The sequence below is a fragment of the Agelaius phoeniceus genome, chromosome 2, assembly GCF_051311805.1.
Source record: "Agelaius phoeniceus isolate bAgePho1 chromosome 2, bAgePho1.hap1, whole genome shotgun sequence".
NCBI lineage: Eukaryota > Metazoa > Chordata > Aves > Passeriformes > Icteridae > Agelaius > Agelaius phoeniceus.
Genome location: NC_135266.1, coordinates 14,539,188 through 14,553,632, shown reverse-complemented (window position 1 = coordinate 14,553,632; position 14,445 = coordinate 14,539,188). Strand labels below are relative to the sequence as shown.

Genomic DNA, 14,445 nt, shown 5'->3' with positions numbered 1-14,445 from the left:
GGCATGTTCCTCAGCCCTGGGGGCCAAACCATGCCATGAATCCATAGCTCATGGTGTCTGGCTCCTCAGTGATGAGAGTGGACCACAGAGCAGCTACTGTATTTCCAAGGGAGGGAAATCCAGCCTGACTTGGTTTTGTCATAAGTGATTAGATTTTATAGTGTGCTTATGTACTTCTCCTAATCAAATTAGCATCTTGGCTCAAAATCAGCCTAGCAGAAAACCTCTCATTTTCTTACCCATTCTGCTTCATTTATCACCTGGAATTACCAAAGTTTTGAGATTTTCTTTTCTCTCTGCTGGGCCCAGTTCTTCTTAGCTTATAAAATTTGAAACATTCATCGCCCAAGGTTGCAAGAGCAATGAATATTTATAATCCCATCTTCCCAGCACACTCAGAGGTGTCTCACAGTGTGACTTCATATTAAAAATGTCCCACCTGTGGGGATCACTCAGAAAAACACAGATTACAAATCTATATAACATAGAACAAGGTCAATGCCCAAATTATGGGAATTATCACCTTAAAAAAGGTTGCATATCTGATGATGCACTGCCCCAACACTGATTTACAGGTGCTGTACTAGTGACTCTCCCCTGTGAAGACAGAATTTCAGCTATTAAGTTACAACATTATTCCCTGGTTCTTTTCTCAAGGCTTCTTATGAATCAGCTGCAAATTGTATAATGCACTCCTCTCACCATTTACAATGGTAGCCCCTATCTCCAACAGCAAGAAATGAAAAAAGAGTTTCTCACCTGGCTTCAGAGTCCAGGGAAATATAGTTTGCAGAACGTAGGAATTAGTGACAAAACACAGGCAGGATTATGACGATAAGAACTGCTTAGAAAATACTGCAAATGAAACTTCCTGACCTGCAGGCACCTTCTGTTAATTCACTTCAAATATGGGTCTTTTTCTAGGCTGAGGCCACACTCTAAAAAACCCAACCCCCATCCCATTCATCTCCGAAAATGCAATTAAAGCTTAATGTTAATTCAGATTCTTTTCCTACTCAAGACAGTGCTATGAGGATTACAGTCAGTTTTTACACTTGTCAGGAAAATATGGTTCCTTCCACTTTGCAGACAGGCAATTAACGCTCAGCAGCAGCACTGAAATTAGAAACTATCTAGAGGCCATTTTAGGCCAAGAAAGTTTTGCCATTGATTTTAATGCATCAAGATATAACGTATTCTCCAGTATCATGCCCTTTCCTATTTTTCCCAAACTTTGGTTCAACCATTAAATTGAAGCCTGCCCTGTAAATCCCATAAGCTATTAATGTAGTTCCCTTAGCTGGAAGATAGATTAATGACCTGAGACTTCTGTAGAATATTTGCTACTTCAGTGCAAATTAATATCATATTTTATCCTCATTTTATACCCACATCCAGCACTTCCTTCTGCAAAGGATACCAGAAGGAGCTGATTATTTAAATGCCAAGATTCTAAATCTTATCTTCAAATTTTTAATCAAGCTGTTAAACATGAGTCTTAAATTGCTGCATTTCCATTTTTCATACTTCTCTCACCTCATTTTTCATGATAAGAACAAAGAAAAAATTAAGCACACAGATGCGTTTAGAAGGGGTTTTTTAATACTAATGAAGTTTTTTAAATACTTTATGTTTTTCAGGACTCTGTTTTCCTCCACACATTGGGCTGGGACTAAATTAAAATGTCTTTCACTTCATCCAGGTCTAAGTTCTCCATTTTAAAATGGGTAGTTTTAAATTTTCTAGGTATCATATGCTATACTATCAATAACGATTTTGTCCACAGTCTCCGATTTTTTAATGTATTTTTAATTAAGTTACAAATTCTTATTCCATGGCCTAAAATAACACTGTTTGCTAAACACATTTCTCTGATGAGGAATGCAATTTCTGGAGAAAGCAAAATCATGAAAACCTGAAAATGGCTTGAGACACATGTTTAGTTCTAGAAAACTCAGGTCAGGCCTCCTTTCTGTAGGAATTAAAATTTATGGCAAAGTCTCCACTTCCTCAGGCAAGCACATCAGGCTATTAGAAGAAATAAAAGTAGCAGTGGGGGAAAAAGACAAAGTTGTTTTCTCTTAATATTCCTTCTTGCCAGCACTTTAAAAAAGTTTGGTCTTTATTTGTAAAAAGTAAAACTAGGTTGAAACTTCAAACTTACAGCAAAATTTTTATTTCTATACTTCAAACCCTCAGTAATAATATTACTAATAATAAAAGGAAAAAAATGTTAAGAAAATCACAGAAAACAAACAGCATTTTGGAGTGAAACTATACATTATATTTTCTGTCTATACTTGCTATTATAAAAATCTATGAAGAAAATACTGTCACTTCAAAAAGCTTTTATTGTTGAATCCTTAGGCTGTTTTGGCATCAGTATAAGGTATCAAGTCATCACAAATTTAAAACAGACTTGCAAACACATTCACTTACACTTGATTAATCTGCCTTGTAAACTTCAGTTAGTATTGGGGATTGATGGTTTTGTTAGTCAAAACACTTTTGGGGAGCATACTTAAGACACTCTCTTGATTAGAAATATCCTTTGTATCCAGTCTTAACATATTTGGAACTCAACACGACATTTGTAGGGGACCTACAAAGAACATCTCATTCAACTGAGATGACCACTTCAGGTCTGACCAAAAGGTAAAATATGTTGTTAAAGGTATTCTCTAAATGCTTCTTAAATGCTGATAGACTGGTGACATCCACCACCTCTCCAGGAAGCCTGTTCCAGTGCTTGACCACCCTCTTGGCAAAGAAGTGCTCGCTAATGTCCAGTGTAAACCTCCCCTGGTGCAGGCCAGCAGTCCCTCCTGCCTGCAGGAGTTGTATCTGCCAGGCAGTGCTCCTCCCCTGCTGCCCCATTTCCCAGTGCTGCTAATTGTCACTGCACTTCAGAGCAGCTGATGCACTCCACAGGTCTTCCTCCAGCAGCTGAACTCTTCCTTGTCCCTGTAGTCATTCCTATGGACTGACCTTCCAGTGGATTGACTTTTCTGTGGCTCAACCTGCCATGCCTTCTTGTTCAAAAAGGGTCTCTGACTCCTCCTGTTTTCTCCTCTCACTTGCACAGTTTCCTCAGTGGCCATTTGAATGTGTGTGACCATGCTGTGAGTCTTCCTTTCCAGCTGTGAAGGTACACTTGGCAAAAGGTATGACTGTGCCCTGAGGTTCAGCTCAGTGAATTAACCATGAGAAATTAGTGTATAAGGCAGAAAACAGAGCAGGAAGATAACAAGTGTTACAAATAATACCATGAAGGATGACCAAATTTCACAGGTGGTTAAGATGTGAAGATGGCCAAAGTGGGAGGTTTAGATTGGCTATTAGGAAAACTTTTTTCACTAGAAGAATTACTAAGCATTGGAACAAGTGGCCCAGGGAAGGTATTACCCTGGAAGTATTTAAAATATTGAAAAGTGTGGTTGTGGCACTTAGGAACACGATTTAGTAGTGGACTTGGCAGTGTTAGGATAAAGGTTGGACTCAATGGTAATTTCCAACCTAAATTATTCTATGGAATCTCACACATAATGGAGGGGAGAACAAAGATATTTTGAAGAGTAAACCCTTGCTAGGTCTCTAGGTACTGCTAAATGATTGGATAGGAAACCCTATCAGAAACACCAAGTTCAGATACAGAGGTAGCAAAGAGACTTGTGAGGAAAAAGTAGCCAGGGTACAAGATTATTTGAGAGTAGAGTGAAAGGGAGGTGATCAAGGTAAATGAGAGAACAAGCATGGAGAATGGAGTGGAACAAAAGGGGACAGCAGAGTGAGCTGATGTTGTTTGAGCTCTGCACCTGATGACCACAATCAGTCCTATCTTCTCATTCAACTCAACTCCTATTTTCTGAGTGTCTACCATGAGAATTCTTGCATGGACCCTTTGTTTGAGAAATAGCTTTGAAGTTAGAAAAGAGAGATACCAGGATACAGAAGCAAGAGAGGAGAAGCAATGTAGGGAACATGAAAAAATTCAGAATGACAAACTCTGCCTGCTCTGGCTTCAGCTGGGACAGTGTTAATTTTCTTCCAAGTAGCTGGTACAGTGCTGTATTTGAAATTCAGCATGACAATAATGTTGATAGCACACCAACTAGTTTTAGTTGCTAAGTAGTGTTTACCTTAAGTCAGGGACTTTATGTCTATGCTCTGACAGTGAGGAGCTGCACAAAAGCTGGAAGGGAACAGAGATGGGACAGCTGACCCAAACTGACAAAAGGGACATTCCACACCACAGAACATCATGCACCCTGTATGAACTGGGGGAGTCACCCAGAAAGGGGCTGATTGCAGCTCAGGGATGGGCTGGGTACCAGTCAGTGGGTGGTGAGTAACTATGTATTATTTGTCTTTTAGGTTTTATCTCTCTCTCTCTCCCTATTCTTTTTATTACTATTATTGTTATTTTAGTTCATTTCAATTATGAAATTGTCCTTATTTTAACACATAAGTTTTACTTTCCCCCCCCTGATTCTCCTTCCCATCCCACCTGAGGCAGGGTGGGGAGTAAGTGAGCAGCTGTGTGGGACTCAGTTGCCAGCTGGGGTTAAACCACAACACCCCAATAAAATTCCATGCAGACACTGCTGTCTATTGTCTCTGGTTTGTTGGTGCCCAAGCTGCTAAGCCTTTTGGCAGGGAAAATCAGAATGCACTTGACTCCACTCTGCTGCAGCCAGCATGCTTCCAGTGCCCAAAATAATTATTTTAATGCCAGGTCCAGTACCACTGCACTGCAGCACTGCATACTTTGTCTCAGCAAGGAAGAGAGCAAGCTAAACAACTACAACTCCAATCAAAACTTCCCCATCTTTTGTTCTAGATGTAACACTACAAGCAGCACCAACAAAAAGAAATATAAATAAATAAATTGGCAGTAGTATTGCCTCTGAGATTTCTGCAGTAACTCTGTTATAATCCAAATAAATTCAATAATTGGAAGACTCAACAGAAGCTTTCATAGAAAACACTGCTACCCAAGAGACTGAGACCCTATCTAAAATACTGAAAAGGGTAAGAAAAGGGAAATTCACTAAACCAAAATCCAGAGGAAAAAATTACAATGTCTAAGTTTCAACCTTGATTTAATAATTGAAACATCATGTTCTCTAACATTACATGTGACATGCTGTGGCATGACTTCTCTGATGTGCCAAACTCAAGACAACTGCCTGGTTTAGATGTTATTAGTCTGCTGACACCCTGTCTGTCTTAATTCTGCTGTTTGCAAGTAGAGATAAAGTCACAGCTCTAAACCATGGTGTGGATACCCACGCATTGCACTTGTCTTTCCAATGGTGCCTTCCCAACAGATCAGTCTACAAAGGCCAATCCCATTTGGCTGGTATCATTCTCTTGAAATCTAAACTGTTTGAGAAGATAAATTATTGTTACTACATGCATAGCACCTGTCATATTTTACCCACTGAAATGTGTATAAAATACATTTCCAGTGACTGTCAGGGAAGGAAGGATTGGTGCTGGCTGCCACTAGTGACAAGTTCCTTCCTCCAGCCTTTTGCCTGAGTTATGCAAGCTCTCATGAAGATTTATCCATATCCTTTACCAGACTTGAGGAAAACCCCAACCTGGGCTCTGGGTACTTGCCACAAATTCTTTCAACTTTAACCTGTGAAATAGATGCTGTCTTTTTACTGCTGGCAATTAGCTCAGTGTGAGAGGATGACACGGAGGAGACTCTGGGCTCTTGTTCAGCAATGATACTGCTGCTCTCAGTTTGTCAACCAGCCAGGCACAAACAGTTTGTTGTGCAAGTGTTATCATTTTACTGAGCAGATCCCCAGTGCCACACTACAGCTGGCAAAAAACAGAAACAGGAGTAGCTCCATTAAAAGCATGTGCTGCACTCCAGCCTTCTCCAGGACACACTTCCCACATCCATCATCTTTGCTCTGGTTTCCCTGCATCACTTCCCCACATTCACTCTGGCTTTTCCACATCCCCACATTTGCCACCACAACCTTAAGAATAGCAAGTTTGAAGAAAAAACACATTTAGCATTCACACAGTGAGAAAGCTGTCTTTTCCAAAATGTTACATTTAAGATTGATTCAGAATCATAATGGAATGAGACCTCAGCTGAGAAAAGGGAGAAGATGAAGTTAATTAAAGTGCTGTCCAGCTGGAACTTGAAAATTCTTCAATCAAGGAAATATATCATACTCTGCCTCTTCCCATGTACATTGAAAAATAGCAACTGCTGTGGATTTAATTAAAACTTAGACTTCGTTTTTAGTTAATACTCTTTACTTGATTCATTATTATTCAGTCAAGATGCAAAGTTACGACCCTCATCATGAAAAAGAATGTTTTCCTACATTATGATAACCTATGTGAGTTTTTTGATTGTTTTTAATTTCTTGTAATACCTGGGGAAAGCTGGAGAACAGAAAGGTTACTAGCTCAGCTGGTTTAAGTTGGCCTTGCCATTTAGTCTAAAGGTGGAGGACTTTGCTTGCTCTGTTTTGCTCAATAAATTTTCGTTGTTTCTCAACCACAGATTTGAAGTTAAAATGTTATTTTAAGAGTCAGAAACTCAAAGATTGCACAAAACTCTTTCTCCATCAAAGCCCATAATCCATATTTCTTCTCTAGTAGGGAACTGTGCTGCAGCTAAACAAGCCCACCTGGAAGCAGCAAGGTACTTCATTTTAATCTCACTGTGGTTTCCTCATCACCTACAGAATCCAAATCCCAGCTCACCAAATACATCTGTATATAATTTTAAAAAGATTCAAACTCATTTCTTCTCCCAGCTACAAGCACAACAACAGCTCAGAGGTCTTTTGGCATCAAGAACAGTAACATTTAAACCAGCCTCCCTCAGCTGCAGTGCCACATTACGAATAAAGGATGAATTCAAAATCACTGCAGGGGTGGATTTCTCCACCTGCAGGTGCTCTGTCAGCAGACCAGACTGCTCTAAGCTGGTCCCATGCTCCAATGGCATAGATCCAAGTCTGGTGGGCTTTGCATGTTTGCATACAGTCTCACACTAAGAAGGATCTGCTGATTTCAGAGGCCTTTTGGAGAGCTTGGAAAAGATGGGATGGTACAAGGCCCAGGCTAATAAGATGTTTCAAACATTACCTGATCTCATCCTGGTATCTGCATCCTGGCATCTGCACTGCCCTCTCAAGTACAGGCACGCTGAGGAACCAAAACCACCCCATATCAATCAGTTTTCACCATCTGAACATGCTCCCTCCCACCCTCTGGGCTGATAGAGTAGATTCACTTTGCAAACTGAAAATAAATCCTTCTGGCCTAATTGATAAATCAAATCTATGAGCCAAAGCCACTGCTTCATCGTCTGCCTCAGTGGCTGGGGACAATGGTACAACAACCACATTACAGACTTACAGCCTGCCTTCAGTGACCAGCATTCAGCAGCAGAGGAATCTTTACCCTTCTGACATAACTGTCCCCCCAAACTCAAACAGAGATGCTGTGTTTCTTACTATGGTCTCTGTTAGGGCAGTGCAGAGTCACTGAGCCTCCAGAATCAATATAAAAAACAAGGAAGGTCTTTAAAAATATGCATACTAGGAAGACTGAAGTTAAGGTAAAAATGTCCACTTTAACCCGATGACACAAATAACAGAACCAAATAGGTTTAAGGCTTGTAAGAATGAGAGAGATGAAAGAAAACCTGTATCCAGGAGTTATCTGAGTTCCCACTGGGTGGTTGTGTAAGTACCATCCTTTCAATGTGTAATCTGTAACCGTGGCAACCCAGTCCTTTTTAAGGGGGCAGGGTTGGAAAATAAGGTCTTCACTGCCCACAGCCTGAGATAACCATCACAGAACAGCATAGGCTTAGGCAGGGAGACACATCTGGTGGGAAGGAGTCAAGGAGAGGCTGAGGAGGCTGCAGAAGGGTTGGGGTCAGGCAGGTGAGAAAAGGAAAATGCTCTCTGATGTCTACATACCTGCAACATGCACCACAGCTCACTTACAGGGTCTGTTTAATTTTGAATCTTTGTTGTATGATTAACCTAAAGATTTAATCAATCAAAATGTAGTTAGAAAAAACAGGAATAAGAATAAAATATTCCTGAAAGAGGTTTCCCTCCATAAGCATTAGGATAGAAATGGGGGAAGATAAGAGACAGCTGCTGCTCTCTGTGACTTCCTGTCCCCGTCTCCTCCTTAGCATTTACAATTTTATGTCACATCATAGATTCATAGAATATGGATTTAGATGCAAGAAATTTCTACCTAGATTTTAGAGAGACTAAATTCTTCACATTAACAGGTTTTAGTATTTGTGCTTTTTCATTGTTTCATATCCTTTGCAAAAGGAAAGGAGAAAACCTCATAATACTTCCTTGAAAATTTTTTTTTTTTATGTTTTCTGTCCTCACATAATGAAAGAATTTGCAACACAAATTAATCCCCCAGTTTAACTTAAAATATGGTGGATAAATTCATTTAAAACCCTATGCAGTATTGATATACTTTTATTCAACTTTTAAAAATGTGTTTCCATGGGTCTAGGATAAAATAGAAAAATAAGATAAAAGATTCAGTCCTCCTATTAATGTTACAAAAAAAAAAAAAGGAAAAAAAGAAAAAAGAACAACATCTACAAAATCCATTAAGTGTGGGAACTGAAATGAACAAATTAGTATTCCTGGAATTAGTTTTCACATTCACAGTAGTGCAGAAAAACTAAATTTAGGCAATGTGATAGAGACATGTCATTTACATACCCCTTTCTAGAGTAAGGAGTAGTGCTGACAAGCACATGTGACATAAGAGAAGACCAAGTGTTGTAACACTCATTCAGCAAGACCCCAGAAAGATCCACACAGAAAAATGCTTTTCTCTCTAAATTGTCTACTGCAGCCTTTGAATTTTCAATACCCTTATTTCATGTTAGTCTGTTTTAATCAAAAAACAACTCACTGCCTGTTTTAGAGACCCCAGAGACACACTCTGATCTGTGATGGTGAAGCCTCACCACCAGGCTGCAGGAAGCAGGGATCAGACAGCAGTGCAGCCCCTGCATCCAGGGCATGCACAGAGCAGAGTCAGCGCATCCACAATTCACAGTGGTGTGGCTTTGAATTATGAAGAAGCACCATGGAAAGGGTAGCCTGGAAAATTTGTCCCACAACACACACACTCACCACTCACACTCAGATGAGCCTGAATATACACCACAAACATTTGCCAAGTGTCTACACAAGCACTTCTGGTGGTGTTAGCTGAGCAAATTTGCAGTGAGTTTGCACGAGCCACAACAGAGCTGTGAACACCAGCCTAGAAAAGGCCAAATAAGGTGACAGATTCATCACATGGTGTCAATTCCCATCTTTAGGGCAACACAGTAGGTCAGGCACATCCACACAAGAAAATGCTTCACAAAAAGAACAAGACACAAAAAGATGATAAGATGTCTGTACACAACACCATACAAGCAAATATGTTAGGATAATGGCACGCTCCAGTCCTGCTTGCTCCAGTTTCCCATTCCTCATTGAATTCAGTGGCTCGAAGGGATAGATGATACCATGTGGAAGAAAAAGGCAAATTAAAAGGATAAAATGGGAAAGCAAGAAGGAGAAGAGAGATGACCAGGGGAACAACTTTTGCCAATTCACTGACCTTGGTATATTCTGTTGTATTTTTTAAAGATAATTTTTCCCTTTAGAAATACTCATCATTGGCCACATGCCTGGATGAGTCAAAAAGAAGACACATGGGCACTCAACAGACAGGGAGATTTAACGTATTGTCATTGTTCTCTGGAATTTATTTCAGATAATGAATATTCCAGAACAGAATTCTTTTCCTTTGGTCCAAATATTACAGAAAATATTTAGCTTAAACCAGTCTGCTAATGTATTCTCATGACTGTGTATCTTTGACAGTAACATTAGCAGCTAAAAATCCACAAAATAAACAATATAGGGAAAACTAGATCATCAGTCATACTATGGAATGAAAAATGCAATCAGAGCTACTTTTAATAAATGCTCACACAGCATTTCTGCACTTTTGTGTTTCTTTTACAGAAGGTTTGACGTTGCTGAGTATTCAGTGTTGAATTTTTATTTCCGAAAGAAGTTATAAATTAAGCAGCCTATTGTGCTTAGAGTAAGGTTATGATCACTGTACTATATGTCAAGTCATTCTTTCAGACTTTGTGCTAAAAATACAACTTTGTGAAAATCCCTGCTACTGCTAACAACCCCACGAAGTTCTTTGAAGTGCAGTGTGGCTGTCAAATGTGTCAGTTGCTTAGGGAGCCTCTCATGGTGCTGAAGAATGAAATATTTGATTTGTGAGTCATAAAAAGTGGAATAGAGACGTGCTGACACAGAACTGAGCAGGTTCAATAGCCTGATCACCAGTTCTTTAGCTGGGTATGCGAATGTCAGATGCCAGAAGTGGATCAAAGTGCCCCAGGGTGCCGTGAGCTCTGTGTGGCACATTTGGAGCCATTAGAGAGTCTGTCCCTGCACTGCACTGCAACCACATGGAAATCTGTGCAGAACAGAGGCCAAAATGCTGGAGGAGGCATTAAGGGAGAAGCACAATGGGACAAGTGTTTGGGAAGACACTCTGAGCAAACCAAATCAATCAGAGGGGCTTGTGACTTGAGCCATTCGGCAAGACCTTAGGTTGAATGCAGCATCACTGGCACACCCAGCCAGACTTTGTAGTTCTGCTGTTTGGGGAGAGGACAGCTTCTCCCCAGAGAAATGGTCTTTATAGGGTGAAAGAACATGGCCTCAAATGCTGGTTGTCAGGGCCAGTTCCCACTGCTATGCATTATATGCAACATTTGAACCCTCCAATTACAACACTATTATGTTAACCACTGCCCAAAATACTGTGAAACCCCCACTCCAAATCCAAAAATACTGTTATCACTTACATATCTTTGATTGTGCTAAGTGTTTTGTCAATATATTTAAAAAAAGAAGAACATGAAGAACATTTAGTCTTTTTCATTTTAAAATCATAACTACGCCTCCTAATCAGGGACTGCAAAATAAAGTCATGTCATTGGACTTTGAGTTCACTTCTTCTTTTGCAACATAATGCAACACATTTTTAGTTTCTTCATCTTAAAGTCATAAAAGAAGCTGCTGTCACTCTACAAAAAACAGATTTCTCTTCTTATTCCTACCCTCAAGATACTTCCAGTTTTTTTCAAGCTGATTCTGAGCTAGTGTAGAAATTGCTATTGTTTTAATGTAATGGTTTGGCTCATAAAAATCCAACATATTTTTTTGAAGGAAATAGAACAGTTTTACTTCTCTTTCTAATATCTGAATATTAAAAGCATTGCTGTATGCTTTAGTTCTCCAAGGTTCAAATCTCACTGAAAGAGTTTATTATATTTTTCATTTATTTTTTATATTTATATATAAATTTGAATCTCTCTAGTCAGATTACTCCCAGCTTCTAATACAAAGTGGCCATAACTGAAGACTGGCATGTGCTATTCTCCTCAAAATCACTTTGCCATGTTATTCCACCTGATGTACCCATGTTTGCTACACTATTTTTGGTATTGACACAAGACTGCTACCTTTTTGAGCAGCTCTATGATTGAAGATTTAATGAGAATTGCTAAAGATGAAAGATGAAGCACTGAATTTCATGAAATTGTAAATCCTACCACAATTAATTTGAAGATGCACATTCCAAGCATGTGCCAAGACACAAACCCATGTGATTAAAGGAGAAAGCATCAGTCTTCTTTTAACACTACCTAGATTTTACATCACAGTCCTAATTTTGTTAAAACAAAATTTGAATGTTTGACTATGGAAAGGATGAGTTTGCTTTGTTTAAAATTAGAAGTACATCCAAGGAAAGTTGAGGGAAATTATTGGCCTGTAGTGTTAGGCAGGAAGAGCATTGGTCACACCCTCAGTAATGGCTGGATATCTGTGAAAGTCACAAGAAATACTCAGAGTTTTTAGAAAGAAGAATCCCTGTACAGGTGTGCAGATTATAATCTTGCAATGAGTTCCACTGGTCTTTCAATTCATATGAACAATAACTTCTAAGGAACATTAGAAATAATGAAGTCATGATGAAGTACAAATAGGGAAAGTATGCCAAACCTCAACCTGAGGTGGCTGGCAAGTTATAGAAGCAAGTTATAGAAACATTTTTACAAGCTTAAACTAGCAGGAGAGTTGCATAATTGATTGGAAAATTACAGAGAAAATAAACTTTCATTTTCATGGAAAATGTAAGTTTGTGCCTCGGAGGCTACATTCGGAAAGTTCCTTTGGTGTTCAAGCACTCCAGACAGTTCATGTCCAGGAGCAGGAGTACCACATCTGTGCCCTGCCCAAGCTAGAAGTCTTTTTCAGCTCAATAACCTGAGCTCTGTATCACATGAAAGCAGTCACCTGGCCTTCTGATCTGAGCAAGCCTTCCCAGACCAGTGGCACAGCCTTGTGTTCCCAATCCAGGCATGCTTCCCTCACACCAAGCTGCCTCCTCTTCAGTTGGATCTGACTTGAGAAAACAGATGAGCCTTTTAAAGGATTTTCACATTCCCATGGATTATAGAAAGACACAGTTTATTAAAGCTCATTTGGAGCATTTCCTCAAAGAGGAATCTTACTGTGCTTCAGTCCTGTTGCAATTCATCAATGCTGATTTTTTTAAACTGGTGTCCACTGTATTTATCTGCTGACTTTTTCAATATTTACACAGGATGTAATGATCCACTGATAGTTCACTAAGTAGTTCATTTATCTTGTTGCAAACCAAACTAGGAAATCTCTAGGAAGCATGGCCAACAAGCCAAGGGAGGTAATCCTCTCCCTCTTACTCCACTTCCATGAGAGCCCACCTGGAGTACTGAATCCGGCTCTGGAATCCCCAACATACAGATGTGGACCTGTTAGAGAGAATCCAGAGGAGGCCATGAAGATGATAGGGTTGGAGAAATTCTCCTATGAACACAGGCTGAGAGGTGGGGTTGTTCATCCTGAAGAAGGCTCCAGGAGACCTTGCAACAGTCTTCCAGTACCTAGGACAGGTGGAGAGGAACTTTTCACAAGGGCATGCAGTGATATGATACAGGAGAATGGCTTTAAGATGAAAGAGGTTTAGGTCAGATATTAGGAAGAAATTCTTTATTGTGAAGGTGGTGAGGTACTGGAACAAGTTACCTACAGCAGTGGTTGAACCAGGCAACCTGGACAAGTGAAAGGTGTCCCTGCTCACAGGAGAGGAGTTGGAAGTAGATAATCTTTAAGGTCCCCTCCAACCCAGACCATTCAATGATTCTATGATCCCCAAACTGTTTTTTACAAGAGCTCATAGCCAAAGATTTATGACCTGCAGATCAATATGCAGGATCAGTGCTTTCAGAATTCCTCCATTCCATATATTTCCAAGAGAAAATCACAAGGGCAATCTCGGCACTGTGCCTAGAACCTGCAGGGCAAGTGGCTATTTGGAACACAGATCCTGAACTGCCCCTGTGCTAGGTTGTCCCTGTGGTTCCCTTTTCCCTGGCACCTGTTCTTGCCACCCTCAGTTCATGGCCAGAACAAGCAGGTCTCAGCCCTCCTGGGGGAGACTGAATGATATTGCAACACAAATATTAGCAGCAAGACTCTTGAAATGCTCTGAAAGGGAAACAAAGGAAGACTCTGTTCACACCATTACCCCTCTCTGTACCATCACACAGTGAACCTAAGTCACTGTTCCTTGCTTCTTCATCAGCCTCCAGGTTTTCTGGTATCAGCCTTTGGATGGGTTGGGCCAGCAGCCACTCCTGGACATATTCTAACTAACTCCAATAGAATCAGCCACATTTTTCCAGCTTTACACTGATATTACAGAAGGACTGTGCAGAGTATTGGTGAAAGGCAATGCAGACATTTTAAGATTATAGTAACAGATATATTCAGAACTTCAGAGTAATCATGTTCACATACTGATGAAGGTAACATATAGATTTTAGTTTGACTAAAGAGGGCATAAGATTTTTTCAAGGAAGAGAAAGAGATAATTGAAATGCTTTGAGATTAATTATTGCTTGTATTTTATGGATTTTTACTGGTTTGTAAAGTTGAATGTGATAAAATAGCCTCAGAACACTGTATTGAAATGGAAAAAGAAAACACATTACTTTTTCAAGGCTCCCCCTTTTCTGATAATTATTTGTTGAATTCAGCAGAAGTTAATTAGAAATTTCAGGACTTTTTTCCGGGGGGGGAGTATTTGTTTTAAGAAATAAAAAAAATTTGCTCTAATACCAAATTTGTTCAGAAAAACACTCACCCTGGCTTAATGAGGGAAAAAGGAGTAAAGAGCTCAGTTTTGTTATCTTCTGTCACACTGGTGTGTACTTTTTTCTCCAAGTGCTTCAGCTGAGGCCAACAAATCTGCATGTACAGAGCAGAGCACTTATCA

General features: G+C 39.8%; 1 protein-coding gene across 25 annotated transcripts in view; it reads right to left on the bottom strand.

Moving 5' to 3' along the window:
- Window positions 1–14,445, bottom strand: part of LOC129117519 (uncharacterized) — a 415,270-nt gene that overhangs the window by 239,602 nt on the left and 161,223 nt on the right. Inside the window, exon 4 of one of the 25 annotated variants that reach the window (XR_013180183.1) lies at window positions 14,314–14,417. The exons of the other annotated variants lie outside the window; for them this stretch is intronic. The gene's annotated coding sequence lies outside the window, so the exon portion shown is untranslated. The remainder of the gene's footprint in view (window positions 1–14,313; window positions 14,418–14,445) is intronic. 25 annotated transcript variants of the gene reach the window in all.